The sequence below is a fragment of the Aegilops tauschii genome, chromosome 5 (genome assembly GCF_002575655.3).
Source record: "Aegilops tauschii subsp. strangulata cultivar AL8/78 chromosome 5, Aet v6.0, whole genome shotgun sequence".
Classification (NCBI taxonomy): Eukaryota; Viridiplantae; Streptophyta; class Magnoliopsida; order Poales; family Poaceae; genus Aegilops; species Aegilops tauschii.
This window is the reverse complement of record NC_053039.3, coordinates 455,841,851-455,847,856: the sequence shown is the minus strand read 5'-3', so window position 1 is coordinate 455,847,856 and position 6,006 is coordinate 455,841,851. Positions and strand designations below refer to the sequence as shown.

The following is a 6,006-nucleotide window of genomic DNA, read 5'->3' as shown; positions in this document are numbered from 1 at the left end:
CCTGACTAGATAACTTTACTTGACATCCAACTGATAGGTGTTTCCAAAACTGCACTAGTGAACATTGTTTTGCATTTGCTACAGACTGCAATGGTACAAAGGCCTGAAAACTGAATACATGCTACTGCAGTACAGTTAGATGTCATATGCCTGACCTTAACTGAGAGATTTCTTTAGTCATGTGTTCATGTAATGAAAAACTATATAGTAAACAGATGATCAAATAATCAACTATATGGCCAATAAATCTACTCTGTTCCACCCTACTGAAATATATAGAAGACTAGGCCTGAACCTGAACTCACCCTGAAACATTCTCGCGTGTTCCCCTTTGCACGTGCCTCCTGCAGAACCACCGGGACCTGATCCTTCTCTCGCGCGACCCATCCCGACTCCTCCCGTACGCCGCGTGCATCCTCAAGAGCAGCGGGGGAAGGGGCCGCCGTTGTGCTTCAGACAGCACGTTGTTGCGGAGCCGCCGGCGGCGAAGCAAGCGCCCGTGCAGCGGAGCAGGAAGCAGCAGGGCTAGGGCGCTCCGCCGAAACGGCGCTTTAGGAACCGCCGGCGGCAAGGTGCGGCAGGGGGTTGTTTGGTGCTGATTTGGGGATTGTTTTTGTGGTCAACGGTATGGAGGAGACACAAGAGCAGAAGGAGCGAGTTGAGCGTGAGCGTCTTTATATCTGTATTTGATAAGATCATTTGCAGCCGGACCCATATCCCAGCCAAACGTCCGGCAGACTGCCCGATCATTACTACATGAACGCAAAATTGTCATCTAATCGAACAATGCAAATCGGGCCCAATCGCTAAGGCTGACCAACAACCCCATATCAAGCCCTCACGGACAGAAACCAGCGAGGCAGAATCGCACTCTCCAGCACCGCTACGGGTGACCGGCAACCCTTGCTGCCGCAATTGTATCGTGGTGGACATGTTGGGCTCCGACCATGACGGATGCATCATCGACCTCACATTCACTGATGACGTGTATGCCACATGCCTCATGGAGAAAGAGTAGGGCCTAAGAGGCGGCGGCGACTCGAGTCTCGTGAGCCGGTCCGGGTCCCGTATCCTACTCTAATTCGTCGGTTAGTCACTGCGCTAGCATCAAATCAAAACCACATGTGTTATTGGATTACGTCTTCCCATATAAGTCATGCTGTCGGCGAGCGTCGCCCATCTGTGATGCCGCGCTCGTCTCTAGGCCACCCGTTGTCGCGTGCTTCCCACGCCACCGTGCTCGTCATCGGCCCAGTGTAGATTTGTAGACCACCTAGCGACGACTAGAAGCACTAAAGCGAGCCGAAGGCGTAGCGCCGTCATCGCCTCTCCCTCGTCGGAGCCCGGCACAACTTGTTGTAGTAAACAAATGGGGAGTTATCGTGCTAAGTCCCCATAGGACCAATGCACCAGAATAACAACCGCCGCCGATGAATAGAAGCGTAGATAGAAAGGATCCAACCTGAAGACACACACAACAAAGACAAAACAAAGACCGGATCCAAGTAAATCCATCAAAAACAACCACCAACCGAATCCCACGAGATCCGCCGGAGACAAACCTCCACGCACCCTCCAACGATACTAGATGCACCACCGAGACAGGGGCTAGGCGAGGAGAACCTTGATCCATCTTCAGGGAGCCACCGCCGTCTCGTCTTCCTGGGCAGGAGACAAACCCTAACAAAACTTGAAGAAGCACCTAAAAACAGAGCTCTCCCGCCTGCAAGGGCCGAAATCCACGCGCACCCATAGCCCTACGGCCACAGGAGACGTGGTAGATTGGCGGCGCCGCCGATGGGAGGTAGAAACCCTGGCTACCTTTTCTTGGAAGAGAGACGAAGGGAGGAGAGACGCACTCCAGATCACATACCTAAGACCCCTTTGTACAACTTTCGACATATTTATTTACAATTCTCCACAGAAAACATTGAAAATACCACATATCATAATTTTCATGTAAGATTTATTTTTTAAATAATAATTTGCTACTTATTTCGAATTAAATGAATTACATAATACTAAGTGGAAATTAATTTCTGAAAATAAACCATCTCCTCGCAAAAAAAACTATTTCCCCTCCACCCACGTACTCTTTTCCCTCCACTTCTCTATTTTTTCCCGCATCCACCCTGTGTCCCCACCCGTCAAAGACCCAGGCAAAATTTATCCTTCTATTTCGCCCGCGAGGAGCCACCGCTAAAAGCCACCGCCCACCCCGGCATTTTTTCGTCAGATTCAATCGACTCTCCTATCCAACGACAGCGGCGATCAGGGCCGGCAGTATGGGGGTGGCCGCCCGCCGGCCGAGCTCGGATCCACCACACAACCATCCCCGCTCTATCCCCCTGATTGCAGCGACCAGCGACGGCGGATTGGAGGAGACCACCCGACCGGCCGAGCTCTGCATCAACCAGCGACAACGGATTGGAGGAGGCCGCCCCACCCGGCTCTCTTTCCCCACAGATTGCAGCGACCGGCGCCGGTTAACAGTAATTTTCTCATCCCGCCCTCCTCATCCTGCAAGCTCTAGACATAAGGGATCACCATTGAAGGGATTTGGGGGAGAAAAGCACACGCGGTCGTGAGATTTATTTACATCTCTGAATACAACGACCATGTGGCAAATCGAGTAGCACTGTAAGATTTACTCGGTCTTTATTCAGTTGTCGTGAGATTTCCTATAATTCAAGGATCATGTGGCTTCCCTGGTTGTGGTTCTGCTACCCCATAAATAGTCCTTACCTAGGATCGTTAGAACTGAATGTGTGCACTTGTTCTTGATACAATATATTACCATATGGAGTTCACGTTGTATGTTCTTTATTTCGAATTCTGGATAAAGACTAAGTCTGCACTTGTTCTTGTTCAAAACTGAATAAAGACTGAGTCTGCACTTGTGCGAAACTGAATAAAGGCCGAGTCTGCACTTGTTCTTGTTTAACTGAATTCTGGATGCTCCATATTTCCAAGTATGTTATTTATATCGATCTGTTCTGCAACCCTCCAAAGCATCATACAGTAATGTCTTTGCCATCATAAATTAGACAAGCATCAATTCCAAGTTAGCAAAACTGCTTGTTTAAAACTGTTTTACACAAACTAGCATTTTTTTGTCTACTAGCAATGAAAGCCAAGTTTCAAGAGACAAGTTTAACTAGATTTCAGTCATCTACTGTTGATAATGTAGGCTGGTACAAGGTTCTCCAGACATGATAGGCACATCCGAACAATCAGATAACATGATTACATTACAAGGCCAAGGTATATGCGACATCATCGCTTCACCCCTTCTATTTTCCACTTGAAACTGTAACCTTGTAATTTATCTGCCAGCTTGTAATGTAGATGCATTAGCATGCTCCACTGGTCTAGCTGATCCACGACCGTCAAGGAGAGGTCGTGGACGTAGACCAACCATGGGGCATGGGCTTCAGGAGTATGCAAGCTGAAATGGAGGGAGGAAAATGTGTATTGATTTTACGCGGGGAAATTGGGACCTACAGACCCAGTCCAAGCTACAAAGCTTTCTTCTGAGTGTGGCATCCACATCAGGAGCCGAATGCATGCTGCTACGCACTGGAATGACTATGACAAAAGCCCACTCAAACATGTTATTCCCCATGCTATTAAAGATATCATGGTGGGATAGTTTCCTTAAATTTCATACACGTTTTCACATGTTGCATAGTCAATTTAGTGATATATCCTATATATGATTGGTATTTCAGCTTAACTTTGAGATGGAAAAGGATGACAAGGTTGGGAATGATGTATGCACAAAAGTAATACTGAAGGGTGTTCGACAACAACGCTACAGGCTAAAGAAGAAATACTTCAATGGTTATACTGCTCAGGAAGCATTATCAAATAAACCAGCGAACATCACTCATGAGAATTGGACCAGCCATGTCAATAAATGGTCTGATGAAAGAAACAAGGTTTGTAACAAGATATGCGACCAACAATAGTTTTTGCACTCACATCTACTGTACCATATGTAAATACTTATATTCATTTTCTTTATATAGGAAATATGTCAAATGAATAAGGAAAACCGAGAAGCTGTCAAGCATCACCAAAAGACTGGATCTATGTCTTATGTTGCCTTTTTCAGCAAACTTGTAAGAATTCCAAATATCTTACTTGTACTCCTATCTCTATTGCGTCTGGCCAATATATATGTAGTAGTAATGTTACAATTTCATATATCTTGTAGAAAAAAGACAAGTACAATAATCAGGACCCAAGTCCCATTGAGTTTTCAAAGACACCCATACAAACAGCAAGACTGATAGCATGAGCGAGCCGACACTTCTAGCTCATGTAAGATTTCTTCCTCTATTGCTTCTGACTTGAAATAAATTCTCATACTGATCAAGTGTAATCTAGCATATGAACTTTGCCTTAGAATTAATGTGTTTCTTTATACTGTAGAATGCGATGGAAAAGAAAAGGGAAACACAATCAGAAGGTGAGTAGCTAGTATCCGATACAGCGATTGTGGCTGAAGTTCTAAAGGAAGAAAGTGCCCATAGCACCTTCCTTTCCAGCATGGGGTATGCATCAAGATCCGAGAGGTCTGGGAGCTCTACTTCATCAGCCCAGATCCGAGTTTTAGAAGAAAGAATTGAACAGAAGGATAGAGAGGCAAGAGATGCAAATGATAGGTAATTATCTTATTTCCCTTTCTGTTCTTGTTATTTCTTTTTGCTTGCTTCTGTGTGCACATTGCACTCATTACAGTGAGCGAAAGTTCAATTAAGGAGTGCTTCTTTTACCTGGGTTATTGACTTGATATCCTTTTGGTGATGCTTCCTGTAATCAAGTTGTTGGTTTTGCATGTTTTAAAACATTATAAGTTATTCTTGGGCTTACTATTTCATTGGCCCATGGGCATGCTTGCCTTGACATTCAATAATGTACTTCTCTATTTCAAATTGGTACCCTTGTACCTTGTTATCTTGTCTGTTTTCATCTCATTGCAATGCAATGTTGTTGTGTTTTGTCATTTATAGGCATCGGGAGGAGTTAGCCGCATGGCTTGAAGCACAAGAGAGAGCATTTGAAGAGATACAAAAGAAACAACAAGAAGAATTGGAAGCTCTAAAGAAGAGCCAGCAAGAGAAGAATGAAGCTTGTGTAAAGAAGCAAAAGGAGACGGATAATCTGCTAGATTTTCTCTTGAGGGCTCAAGCAACTCAGCAATCCCAGTCCAAACCAGATGGTTCATGAATGCCATCCTTACATTGGAATCATCAAGAGAACATATGTGGTCTTTAGTTAATATTAGTTTTCATCTTGTCTATTGTCTGTGTCAAACTTGAGTCAGTTTTTTACTGTCACTTTTGTTTACAGAATGATTTGGCTGAGAAGATTTCATATATAATATGATTTGACTTTCATATCAATTTATGATGTGATTTTTCTCTTTAACTTTTTTATATAACTTGATGTCAATTAAATACTTATTTTCATTGTAATTTAGATTCGAAAGAAAGTAAACATATTTTGATGACGCCGTCTTCATCGATAATAAAAGTAGTGGCACTAGTGGGGTAGCCGCTCGGGTGTTGATGTGGCATAAAGTTAGTGACATTGCCTCGTCACTGAATATAGTACAATATGGCATATTTTCTCCTAACACGTGACAATAATTGATCGTCATGGAAATAGCAAGTCGATGACATTCTATACAACGTCACCGAAGGTCTCAATTTCGATGACGTTTTTGCGCACGCGCCGTCACTAGGAGTAATCTGTGACGGGGATTCCGTGACGATGCTTGTGACGCCCATAAAATGTCACCAAGGGGTAATTTGTGACGTTATTAGCTATTCGATGACATTTTTTAGCTCGTCATAGTAGGCCTGATCTCTTGTAGTGGCACGTGTCGACATATCATAGGCGCCTATCTGACCCACTAACGAGCTGACACGTGTTTCGTCCGGCCAATAAGAATTTTACACGTGGAAATTTCCCATTGGTCGGGGCTGTTAACGGGTT

The 6,006-nt window shown here is 44.4% G+C and overlaps 1 long non-coding RNA gene across 1 annotated transcript; it reads left to right on the top strand.

The window, feature by feature from the left end:
* The first annotated feature begins 3,362 nt into the window (after positions 1-3,362).
* LOC109772322 (uncharacterized) lies at positions 3,363-4,522 on the top strand. The gene is made up of 4 exons (XR_006663312.2): positions 3,363-3,941; positions 4,032-4,124; positions 4,220-4,326; positions 4,438-4,522. It is a non-coding gene; the product is annotated as an uncharacterized lncRNA (long non-coding RNA).
* Positions 4,523-6,006: the final 1,484 nt, after the last annotated feature.